This window comes from Lissotriton helveticus, chromosome 12, assembly GCF_964261635.1.
Source record: "Lissotriton helveticus chromosome 12, aLisHel1.1, whole genome shotgun sequence".
Classification (NCBI taxonomy): domain Eukaryota; kingdom Metazoa; phylum Chordata; class Amphibia; order Caudata; family Salamandridae; genus Lissotriton; species Lissotriton helveticus.
The window spans coordinates 133,102,602-133,115,622 of record NC_136073.1 but is presented as its reverse complement, the minus strand read 5'-3'; the positions used below and the strand labels follow the sequence as shown (position 1 = coordinate 133,115,622).

At 48.0% G+C, this 13,021-nt stretch overlaps 2 non-coding genes across 2 annotated transcripts; both read right to left on the bottom strand.

Annotated features, from left to right (window-relative positions):
- Positions 1-7,795: 7,795 nt before the first annotated feature.
- Positions 7,796-7,877, bottom strand: TRNAS-AGA (transfer RNA serine (anticodon AGA)). The gene has a single exon. It is a non-coding gene; the product is annotated as a tRNA-Ser (tRNA).
- A 3,451-nt stretch (positions 7,878-11,328) lies between these two features.
- TRNAS-AGA (transfer RNA serine (anticodon AGA)) lies at positions 11,329-11,410 on the bottom strand. Its single transcript has one exon. It is a non-coding gene; the product is annotated as a tRNA-Ser (tRNA).
- Between the last annotated feature and the right edge of the window lie 1,611 nt (positions 11,411-13,021).

The window sequence follows — 13,021 nt, the reverse complement described above, 5'->3', positions numbered from 1 at the left end:
AATGACTGCGTGCCTAATTATGATGAAGCAAGCACCATGGCTCGTAGGGGCCCCACAACACGCTTTTCTTAGCTCATTGAATTAAAGTATAAACCTCTGCCAGGTATGAGTGGTAAAGGCTTGTTAATTTGGTTGCTTTTCCAATTCACGTCTGACAACAAGATGAAGGAACATTGGGGCATCAGAAGCTTTGGAAAGTAGCCACCAACCTCAGAGAAAGAGAGAAAGAGGGAAAAGGCAGTATGAGGTATGGAGAAAACAGCAGCAGGTACAAGGAGCTCAAATGAGATTAATGGCGCCTAAATAGAGCACGTAAAGGAACAGTTACAAATCTAAGAAAAGGGAAAGAATGACTAGGAAAAAAACACAGAAAGAGCCTGTAGATAAAATTCTCTTCCTGGGACAGCAGGCTAAGAGAAATTACACAGGGAGCAGTTAAGCTTGTAACACGGGGAGAATAGAAAAGAAAATGCAGTTTTATGAAGTGTGTTTGCCTAATCCAGCAAGCACTTTTGTTTTATTTTTCTATTTGCTTCTTTTATTGGTAAAGTGAGTTTCAAGTGCATGAATGGTATGACTGAGAGAGCCAGGGTATAATAATTTGAAGTGTTTGCACCAGCGCTAATGTAGGACGAGAGTTATAGCAAAGATATCAAAGGGGTAGCGATAATAAATATGTGAAAGGGCAATAGTGACACCAAAATACGCCACCTATTTATAAAACTGACATGGAAGAAATTCTAAAGGTTAAGTTCTGAAATTGTAGCCGATCTTATATGGCCGGGATGCCCGCCACCCCCTCCCAACACGTTTCCCCAAGAATGGGAAGTCGGACAATAGTTGAACTTTTGGAAGGCGGGAGGGAGTCACCCTCCCGGCCGTATTTATTAAAATATGAAACAAAATTTAAAACATTAAATAAAAGTTTCATCATTATGCATAATGTACAATTTGTCATTTATTACATTTCGATGCAGTCATGTACTTTTGGCTAACATCCTGAAAATGCATACACTCTAACTCAAATTGTACATCGTAGCATTAAGGGCCAACGGCAAGGTCTTAACCGGTGTCAGATCCCTACTACCAGACGGTGTGAGCGGCGCATGCGCAGAGGACTGTACCCTCATTGCCAACTGTAACTTCCCTTGTCGTGGTGGGGGCCCCCTTTCTACTCGACGCCATCTTAAGGGTCGTCCGAGTTCCCGTATGAGGTCTCTGTAGGAAGGACAGCGTGGACTCTCCCCCATCCCCACACTCTCTATCCGCCGTCGCGGATATCCGGCCCCGGGAAATTAGTAGGAGGGGCATTTAACCGCCTCCCCCCCTGGGAGGGGCCCATGGCCATCTCCCCCTAGGCGCCCCATCCTTAGTGGGTGCCGCCTCCCGGTGGAAGGGACCAATGGCCGTCTTCCCCCGGGCGCTCCCATCCATTGTGGGTGGCGCCCCACTCTAGGGACCTTGAAATTACTGCTCACCGATCATGACCTTACCGCCCGACAAATAAATACGACAGTTGTTTACCTACTAAGGAAAGAAAAACTCGACATCATCCTACTGTGCCATCAATTGCTCTTTCCTGCAAGTAGACATCTCTGCAAAAGGTCAATCTTTATTCTCAACATTCCTTCATTCTTTCTATCAAGGAAAAAAGGCCTATACTTCCATCTCTCTGCAAGACTTTATTTCTCCAAACATTTGCCATAAGGGGCTGGTGGGTGGGTCAAAATTGCTGCTTGTTCCGTCGAGGGCTCACGGTCAACGAGTGGTGCAGCCTTCCGATCCGAGGAACAAGAGGACGCTCCTCTGGATTCCCGCTCCTTTATTCTTCTGCGGGAGGGCGCGTACCCGTCCCCGGTACGCCTACGGGGCGTGGTCGTCTTCCGTTGAGGTGTCTAGGACAACCCCTCTTGGGCGGGGGAAGGCGCACCCCGGCTACGCCGCTTCGGGCATACCAGCCGGGATACGCCCACCCCGCCCAAAATGGTTTCCCGGGAGGTTCGGGGCACCCATCCATACGTTCGGGGGGACCGAGTGGTCGCCCCTTTCCATATGGCCGGGATGCCCGCCACCCCCTCCCAACACGTTTCCCCAAGAATGGGAAGTCGGACAATAGTTGAACTTTTGGAAGGCGGGAGGGAGTCACCCTCCCGGCCGTATTTATTAAAATATGAAACAAAATTTAAAACATTAAATAAAAGTTTCATCATTATGCATAATGTACAATTTGTCATTTATTACATTTCGATGCAGTCATGTACTTTTGGCTAACATCCTGAAAATGCATACACTCTAACTCAAATTGTACATCCTAGCATTAAGGGCCAACGGCAAGGTCTTAACCGGTGTCAGATCCCTACTACAAGACTCCCGCCCTCACGGTGTGAGCGGCGCATGCGCAGAGGACTGTACCCTCATTGCCAACTGTAACTTCCCTTGTCGTGGTGGGGGCCCCCTTTCTACTCGACGCCATCTTAAGGGTCGTCCGAGTTCCCGTATGAGGTCTCTGTAGGAAGGACAGCGTGGACTCTTCCCCCATCCCCACACTCTCTATCCGCCGTCGCGGATATCCGGCCCCGGGAAATTAGTAGGAGGGGCATTTAACCGCCTCCCCCCCTGGGAGGGGCCCATGGCCATCTCCCACTAGGCTCCCCATCCTTAGTGGGTGCCGCCTCCCCGTGGAAGGGGCCAATGGCCGTCTTCCCCCGGGCGCTCCCATCCATTGTGGGTGGCGCCCCACTCTAGGGACCTTGAAATTACTGCTCACCGATCATGACCTTACCGCCACAGACCGGATAGTTGACCGACTATCCGGTCCCCCCAAATCCTCCTAAAGGTCATGCTTCCTCAAACCCTTTTAGCCATGCTACGAAGTCTCCTATGAGTAAGTCATTCCCCTCCCTGGACAGGTGAACCCCATCGTTCAGATACATTTGATCACCCCGAATACACCCATGAGGAATGTTATGCAACTGCGCAGAACGGAACAATCTACCTATTTTATTATTGACCCGTTTAACTGAATGGTTCAGTGCTGACACCGAAAGGCCCCCCTGCCACATCTTCCTAGGAATCATGTGGGACCAGGCAATCGTACACCCCGAGACTCTTATAGCCAACCAGCTAACCGCTGACAAAATTCGTTCAAGTAACACTCGTCTACCCAGTGTCACCAAGTCGTTGCCTCCCAGGTGTACTATGACTACAGACGGCGGTGACCTATACCGCCCTAGAAGCCCCTCGAAAAATGATTCAAAGTGGTCAAAAACGAGCCCACCCTTCCCATGGAAGGACACTCTGAACCCGTATTCCCCAGGTGCGTGAATCGCGTCACCTTCTTTGAATACGTCGCCGGCGCGCCTCACGTATGAGTGGCCCACGACCCATACCATCCTCTCTCCAGTCGGTGGCCTCTGACCGCTGGTCTCCTGGTGCTGGGTCGACCTCAAATTCCGCCCCGCGTGGCAGGCTCGCGAAACTGTAAAGTAAACAAAGACAGAAAACGTGAGTGCATATCAATTGATCACTCACAACATGTGCAATCGCACATACCTCTTGAAGCAATTCGAGGACCAACGGCCCAATTGTTTCACTTCCTCAGCACTCTGACCCCTGGCTGTAGCCTCTGTAGCAGCCCCTATCCGAAAGGAGTGGGTCCCAAAATCGCACGGGTCCATGCCCGCGTCAGCGATTGACAGTGCTAGCACCCTCTGAAACTGAAATCTCGTCAGAGGAGTGCCATCCTTGTGTCGGAGCAATCTCCCCCCCATGCGGCCGCCCTTAGCGCCAAATAGTCTTCCACACATTTCAACGGGCAGATGGGGGACCCACGCTTGCGCTGTACGACCACACTGTTTCCCATAGCCCACTGGTCAGTCTTGGACCTGGCTATCACGATCACCATCGAATCACCCCTTATTTGGATGTGATCCCTGCACAAGCCTCCCTCCATATCTCTCTTGTTCCTTGCGACAAGTTCGCTCACCCTCATAGCCCCATGGAATGCCAATGTGAACGCTGCCCGGAACAGAACTTCTTCAAAATGGGAGGAACACGTCTCATCCAGCTTTGCTAAAAGCAGAGACAGTCTGTCTAAGCCAATCGGGTGCCTCGTATCTTGCTTGCAACCCTCAAGGCGCTGCCAGCCGTGAAGGGCTTTTTTCACCAAAAAGGAACCTGTAGGGTCTTTTATGCCGTGTACCTGGGCCATGAATGAAATGGCCGCCCTATGCCTACTGGCCGTTGCCGCTGATCGGCCCTCTCTGTGCAGCGCTACCAAGTACCCCAGGAAGGATTCCTCCTCACCCCATTTCTGACTCTCTGTGGGACCCAAATATGTGCAAGAGGAACGAAACGCTCCTTCGTATGCTTTCCTTGTCCTGGGAGCTAAACTCGCTGCCACGAGGTCTTGTAATCCGGGGCACCGATTAGCCATATTGTTTCGGGGAATGGTGCTGCCTCTAGGTCCGCTGTGGGTAGATAACCCCTGAATGCCTGCATATGTGAACGAGAGAGTGCATCAGCCGCATGATTCAGTACACCTGGCACATGTTTCGCCCTGAACTGTACATTCAATCTCATGCAAAGCAGCACAATTTCTTTCAACAATCTCAAGATCAATTTGCAGCGTGCTGCCTGTTGGTTAATGCACTCGACAACAGTCATATTATCAGACCAAAACACCACTGAGCGGTCCCTGAAGTCGTCAGACCATGTCATCAGAGCAACCCAGATGGGGAATAACTCCAGGAAACCAATGTTACTTGTGAGACCGTTGGAGTGCCACCATGTTGGCCATGTTTGTGCCGACCATCGATTACCTAAGATGGCGCCAAAACCCACGCTCCCTGCTGAGTCGGTCCATAGACCTAGTTCATCTGAAGATTCCGGCGGGGAGTTCCACACGACTCGACCGTTGAAGTCCGCCAGAAATGCCATCCAAATACGCATATCCTGGCGAACCTCCCCTGACAGTCTCGTACGGTGGTGACCCTCTTTGAGACCTACCATAGCTTGCGCGATAGAGCGCGAAAAGGGGCGGACCATAGGCATCACCCTCAATGCAAAATTAAGCTGACCCACTGTTTGTTGTAACTGGTGCAGGGACACTTTCTCCCCACTCAGGCATTGCATCAGGGAAGCCCGAAACTTGACCACTTTGTCCATTGGCAATCGGAAACACCCCTCCACAGAATCGAGTTCAATTCCCAGAAACTCCAGTGAAGTAGATGGTCCAACCGTCTTACCTGGTGCCAATGGGACTCCAAATTCACTTATGAGGATGCAGAAATCATACAGCGCCTGCGCGCAGTTTGTATCACCGGCTGCCCCCAAAAACAGAAAGTCATCCAGATAATGCATAACATGTCTATGCCCTGTAGCCTCGGTGAATGCCCATTCTAAAAAACAGCTAAACATTTCAAAATACGCACAAGAAATTGAGCAACCCATGGGCATGCATTTATCCATGTAATAACTCCCCTGAAATGCAAAACCTAGCAGGCGCTGATCCTGCGGGTGCACCGGAAGCAACCGGAACGCTGATTCGATATCACATTTTGCCATCAGCGCCCCAGGGCCTAGGTGGTTCAACATGGCCAAGGCATCGTCGAACGATGCATATCGTACTGCACAAACTTCTGGGTCAATGGCATCATTCACCGAGGAACCCTTAGGAGCAGAAAGATTATGTATGAGTCTAAACTCCCCTGGGTCCTTCTTCGGGACAACCCCCAACGGGGAACAGATGAACTCAGCCACCGGCGGGCAACGAAAGGGCCCAGCCACTCGCCCTAAACTGACTTCTTTTGCTATATTCTTTTCTGCCACGCCTGGGTTGTGCTGTACCGATAACTGGTTTCTACAAAAGGAGTTCCCCCGAAAATCCCCCGCCGGGATGTGGAAGCCATGTAAGAATCCCTTCCTCAACACCCCAGCGGATACATGATCAGGGTATTTGTTTAACCAAGGAATCATAACCATGAGATCAACGGGTGTAGGCAATCGGTCACAAAACTCTACCTCACTCCTGTTTAGACCCGCCTTTACCCCCCGTCCCGCCAATTTTTGATCTACATGCACTTTCCGGGTGTGAGGAATTCCCACAGCCGGCACACACATGCTTAAACTTGCATGTCCCCTGTGGTCTGTTACAGTTGCCTCTATTGAAGCCCCAACAGACCCCCCCTTTTCCGCCATTCCCGGCAACTCTGGGCTGGTAGCCCCCCCCTGTGCCTGCTCGAAAGGGCACCCCGGGCTTTTGGCGGACCACTCCGGACCCGCTCCCGCCTGGCGAGGATGTACCTGTCGCCCCTGGCAGGAGCTGTTCGTGCCATGACACCGAGTCCAAACAATCCCAAGACAAAGAAGCATCAAATTCTTTTGCTTTACGCAATTTTATGTCATAGCCTTTCCATTCTTCCCCCTCATACATTGAATAGAAATCCATAATGCGATTCTGATAGCAAATCAAATCAGTCATAACCTCGGGTTTACATTCCCCCATCACTGCGGTAAATATAGAGAAGGCCTTAACCCAGTTCGTCACTGTCTCGTCCACCCTGAACTCGGCCATCTTGGCGCGCCAGACACTCGGGTGCCACAAATCTTTCTGTGTTTTAGCATACTCCATCTCGCGATGGTCAGTTAACAATGAAAACATGTTGACATACTTGTCTCCCCATATTAACTCTTTCGTGGCCATGGGAATGTGCTGTGCAACCTTTTCCCGCCTTGAGGGTATTGAGCCCTCCCCCACCATCGGCAATGCGAGCTTACCCGGATCGGCCGTTGCTGCTGCCGTCTTTTCCTGACCAGCTGCTGGTACTCCAGGTGCCACCTGTGGGGGAACAAGAGGAACACTCGCCTTTGCGACATCTCTCGATTGCCGCAACTGCTTTATTAATACTCTGGCTTCCTCGGCCGGATCTCCCAGGGTCACTGTGCCCCCGACTTTTGTTTTGAGCCATGCCGTCAACTGTGCGGCCAATTCTGGGGGCATTTCATCATCCTCGGTCGAGGTGATCACCACCGGGATAGGCTGGCCTAAAACTGGTTCCTGAACCGGGTTACCAGCCGGTACGAGGGGGACGATGGAGGGTACCTCTGGGACCGGGACCCCCCCGAGACCGCCCTTTCTTTGACCCGCTTCCCTCTTAACCCGGGGACGACTCCCGGTAAGGCCGGGCCTATTACCTTTTTCGGCTGACCTGGGTCGTTCAATGCGGCCAATTGCTTCTTCACCTCCACTAGACCTCTCCCGAGCGATTGGACTTGTCCGAGCTTTCGGTCCATACAAGCCATCCGGTTCGACAACAGGCGTAACACCCTCTCCGTCTCGGAACCCTTTCCTGCTTTCTTGTTAGGCATGGTTTCGAGTCTTCCGCCCTTGGTCGATCCACGAGGTCCTGAACTCTGTGAGCCTTCGAAACTGAAAGAGAAAAACAAGATTAACAAGTTCAAAATTGCTGCTTGTTCCGTCGAGGGCTCACGGGCAACGAGTGGTGCAGCCTTCCGATCCGAGGAACAAGAGGACGCTCCTCTGGATTCCCGCTCCTTTATTCTTCTGCGGGAGGGCGTGTACCCGTCCCCGGTACGCCCACGGGGCGTGGTCGTCTTCCGTTGAGGTGTCTAGGACAACCCCTCTTGAGCGGGGGAAGGCGCGCCCCGGCTACGCCGCTTCGGGCATACCAGCCGGGCTACGCCCACCCCGCCCAAAATGGTTTCCCGGGAGGTTCGGGGCACCCATCCATACGTTCGGGGGGACCGAGTGGTCGCCCCTTTCCAAAAAGTTTCTCGTTGTTGGCAGGATTCAAACCTGCGCGGGGAGACCCCAATGGATTTCTAGTCCATCGCCTTAACCACTCGGTCACAACAACTGACCGTAAGTTTTGTGCAAATAATCTGTATGAAAGTTTTCAAGGTGTCCAACAGCAAATTCCTGGTATTCTGCAATGCACTTTTTAAAAATAATGTTTTTTTCAGCAGGCATATTTTCTCCTAAAAACAAAAATTGCATGAGTATATCTCTAGTTTGGAAAAGGATAGGCTTTCATGCATACTCTCATGTGGCACTCAAGTTTTTGGGACCCTATTGCACTCTGTTTTCGTGCTGCTTTTAGTCTATGGCCCATATTACAGAAGTCTACCATCTTTGAGTATTTGAGGCTCCTTTGTAAGTGCTTTATCTTTTTTACTTGAAGAGCTATATAATAAAGGGGTCAGGGAAAGATTGCATTTATGGAAGATAAAAGAAGGCACACTTGTCTCACCAAATGCCGTAGAGAAACCTGATGTTTTAATCATGTTATCCTTAGTTTGTTTTTGTTAGACCTTGCATTCTTAAGGTGGCCTCAACCCTAGCTTATTGCTTTTCACCTACGCATTTTGCTGTATCTTTTTGTTGGCCTTAGGACTCTGATTACTTTATCGCTACTAATCAGTGCTGAAGTGCACGTGCTTCTTCCCTAATCATGTGTGTAATTGGAGTATACCTGACTGACAGATTTAATTTACTTGAAAGCCCCTTGTAAAGTGGTATACCATATACCCAGGGACTGATTGTGCCGCTCAAAGAAGTAGCATTTCAAACCTGTCTCAAGCCTGCTACTGCAGTGCCTGCGCTGCAGTGTACTGCCACTTCGACTTGCCATTTAAAACTACTTGCCAAGCCTTAAACTCCAATTTTATTACATGTAATTAACCCCTAAGGTAGGCCCTAGGTAGTCCTAGGGGCATCATGATATGTAAGTAAAAGGTAAGACATGTACTGTGGTAGTTTGCATGTCCTGGTAGTACCAAACAGTCTATTACATTTTTCACTACTGTGAGGTCTGCCCTCTCATAGGTTAGCATTGGGTATTCCCTTATACTTTTTGGGGGGTAATTCCATATCAGAGAGGAGAAGCTTTATTTATTTATTGATAAATCCTATTTACTGGTGAGGTTGGATTTATCTTTACTATTTTATAAATGCCATTTTTAGAGAGTGAGCATTTCTCTGCACTTACTGCTCTATTTGCCAGAAAACCTGTCTCCAATTGACGTCTGGATTGGGCTGTGAGACAGCTACATTTGTGCATTCCCTCTAGACAGCCACAACACAGGTCACTCAACTGCAACTGCATTCATCTGCATTCTGATTGGCAAGGGGGAGAGCTCCATTCCCCCACCACAAATAGGTTCAAGAACGATAATTTATGTCAGTAGGTACAATATAGCTACATCTTATAATCATGTGTGTTTAAATAATTTGTCATTAGATCGTTTAAATATTTTAAAGGATCTGTTTTTAATAGACATTTTACAAAAACAACTGGTACATTTGGTAATTCTGTAAAAGAAAAACCCAACTGCCGTGACATTGCCAACCACAATGCCGTGACTCGGATTCAAACTGAGGTTGCTGCGGCCACAACGCAGAGTACTAACCACTATACGATCACGGGGAACTACTTTTTTTTGTTTTTTTTTTGTTTAATATAGCGCGAACTAGAACCGAACCAAATCAGTTATATTTTAGGCACGGGGAGATTAAGTGATTTGCCCAGAATCACAGGGGGTTATTGGTGTCGTTACTGAGACTCAAACCCAGATCCCCAGGTCCGAGGTCGTAGCCGTTATGCCACCCCTCTCCCCGACTTGACTTTAGTAGTATTGGTATGAGGTGAATGCTTTCCTCCAGTCCTAGTGCTGTGTTGCTCCAACTACTTCATATTTAGAGACTTTGCAAACTCCTCTCCATTTATGCGGGCAAACTCTGCTTCAGCACCTAAGATAGAGTTCTGCTTCTTCATTTGGTAGCCTTCAACGCACACCTTCTCCATCTACCTAAAGCTATCAGTCTTGCCACCATTAAGCTCGTCAAACCTCTTAGCGACACCCACCTTTTCTTACTACAGCCAAGTCAGGAGGCACACCAAAAAACACATCACACTCTACAAATCTTCATCCTAGAACATAAGTTAGCACATGTCACTAAACCCCTAGCGCTCGAACTCTCACCTTATAGTCCCCTAGACAAATGCTGCACTCTGCTAGTCAATATCTACCTGGGCTCAATAACATACAGTGACATGGAGAATTTATAATTCGGAACACTCAGGGAACTCTTGTGATAGGCTGAATGTGTTCATTGCTTCCTCATTCCTTATACAAAGGCTTTGTCTCCTCAGTGGTTGATAGGCTCAAACCGTTTCCTGGCCGCCTGCTTGTGAACTGCCAGAAGTCAAAGAGCACACATACACTTGTGGGCCTGTGATGGGACACCAATGCAGAGAAACACACCTGGCGCAGATCTTCTATTCTGTCTATTAGACCTGCATCTCCCCTGTACCTCCTCAAGCCATCTGTATGTTAAGCAAGAAAAAGTTAAGGAGCGGTCCATCTACACTTTTATAGGGAGGATGCTGCCGTGAGCTCCTCCCAGCTAATCACACAAACAGCAGTAAAGCAAGATAACTACACAGTTAGGGGGGACTGCATGGTTTGGTTTTTGAGGAATTATTGAGACTGACCTCAGTGACCCATGATCAGAGCTGTGGCTAATGACTGCGTGCCTAATTATGATGAAGCAAGCACCATGGCTCGTAGGGGCCCCACAACACACTTTTCTTAGCTCATTGAATTAAAGTATAAACCTCTGCCATGTATGAGTGGTAAAGGCTTGTTAATTTGGTTGCTTTTCCAATTCACGTCTGACAACAAGATGAAGGAACATTGGGGAATCAGAAGCTTTGGAAAGTAGCCACCAACCTCAGAGAAAGAGAGAAAGAGGGAAAAGGCAGTATGAGGTGTGGAGAAAACAGCAGCAGGTACAAGGAGCTCAAATGAGATTAATGGCGCCTAAATAGAGCACATAAAGGAACAGTTACAAATCTAAGAAAAGGGAAAGAAAGACTAGGAAAAAAACACGGAAAGAGCCTGTAGATAAAATTCTCTTCCTGGGACAGCAGGCTAAGAGAAATTACACAGGGAGCAGTTAAGCTTGTAACACGGGGAGAATAGAAAAGAAAATGCAGTTTTATGAAGTGTGTTTCCCTAATCCAGCAAGCACTTTTGCTTTATTTTTCTATTTGCTTCTTTTATTGGTAAAGTAAGTTTCAAGTGCATGAATGATATGACTGAGAGAGCCAGGGTATAATAATTTGAAGTGTTTGCACCAGCGCTAATGTAGGACGAGAGTTATAGCAAAGATATAAAAGGGGTAGCGATAATAAATATGTGAAAGGGCAATAGTGACACCAAAATAAGCCACCTATTTATAAAACTGACATGGAAGAAATTCTAAAGGTTAACTTCTGAAATTGTAGCCGATGTTAAAAAGTTTCTCGTTGTTGGCAGGATTCGAACCTGCGCGGGGGTACCGCATTGGATTTCTAGTCCATTGCCTTAACCACTCGGCCACAACAACTGACTGTAAGTTTTGTGCAAATAATCTGTAAGAAAGTTTTCAAGGTGTCCCACAGCAAATTCCTGATATTCTGCAATGCACTTTTTAAAAATAATGTTTTTTTCAGCAGGCACATTCTCTCCTAAAAACAAAAATAAGGCTACATCTTATAATCATGTGTGTTTAAATAATTTGTCGTTAGATCGTTTAAATATTTTAAAGGATCTGTTTTTAATAGACATTTTACAAAAACAACTGGTGCATTTGGTAATTCTGTAAAAGAAAAACCCAACTGCCGTGACATTGCCAACCACAATGCCGTGACTCGGATTCGAACCGAGGTTGCTGCGGCCACAACACAGAGTACTAACCACTATACGATCACAGCGAGCTACTTTTTTTTTTTTTTTTGAGTTTTATATAGCACGAACTAGAACCGAACCAGTTATCACAGCGCTTTACATAGAACCAGTTATGTAACATGAGGACACACTTTCATTTTTTTTTTTTAGGCACGGGGAGATTAAATGATTTGCCCAGAATCACAGGGGGTTATTGGCGTCGTCACTGAGACTTGAACCCAGAGCCCCAGGTCTGAGGTCGAGCGCCTTAGCCGTTAGGCCAACCCCTCTCCCCGACTTGACTTTAGTAGTATTGGTATGAGGTGAATGCTTTCCTCCAGTCCTAGTGCTGTGTTGCTCCAACTACTTCATATTTAGAGACTTTGCAAACTCCTCTCCATTTATGCGGGCAAACTCTGCTTCACCACCTAAGATAGAGTTCTGCTTCTTCATTTAGTAGCCTTCAACGCACATCTTCTCCTTCTACCTAAAGCTATCAGCCTTGCCACCATTAAGCTCGTCAAACCTCTTAGCGACACCCACCTTTTCTTACTACAGCCAAGTCAGGAGGCACACCAAAAAACACATCACACTCTACAAATCTTCATCCTAGAACATAAGTGAGCACATGTCACTAAACCCCTAGCGCTCGAACTCTCACCTTATAGTCCCCTAGACAAATGCTGCACTCTGCTAGTCAATATCTACCTGGGCTCAATAACATACAGTGACATGGAGAATTTATAATTCGGAACACTCAGGGAACTCCTGTGATAGGCTGAATGTGTTCATTGCTTCCTCATTCCTTATACAAAGGCTTTGTCTCCTCAGTGGTTGATAGGATGAAACCGTTTCCTGGCCGCCTGCTTGTGAAATGCCTGAAGTCAAAGATCACACATACACTTGTGGGCCTGTGATGGGACACCAATGCAGAGAAACACACCTGGCGCAGATCTTCTATTCTGTCTATTAAACCTGCATCTCCCCTGTACCTCCTCAAGCCATCTGTATGGGAAGCAAGAAAAAGTTAAGGAGCGGTCCATCTACACTTTTATAGGGAGGATGCTGCCGTGAGCTCCTCCCAGCTAATCACACAAACAGCAGTAAAGCAAGATAACTACACAGTTAGGGGGGACTGCATGGTTAGGTTTTTGAGGAATTATTGAAACTGACCTCAGTGACCCATGATCAGAGCTGTGGCTAATGACTGCGTGCCTAATTATGATGAAGCAAGCACCATGGCTCGTAGGGGCCCCACAACACGCTTTTCTTAGCTCATTGAATTAAAGTA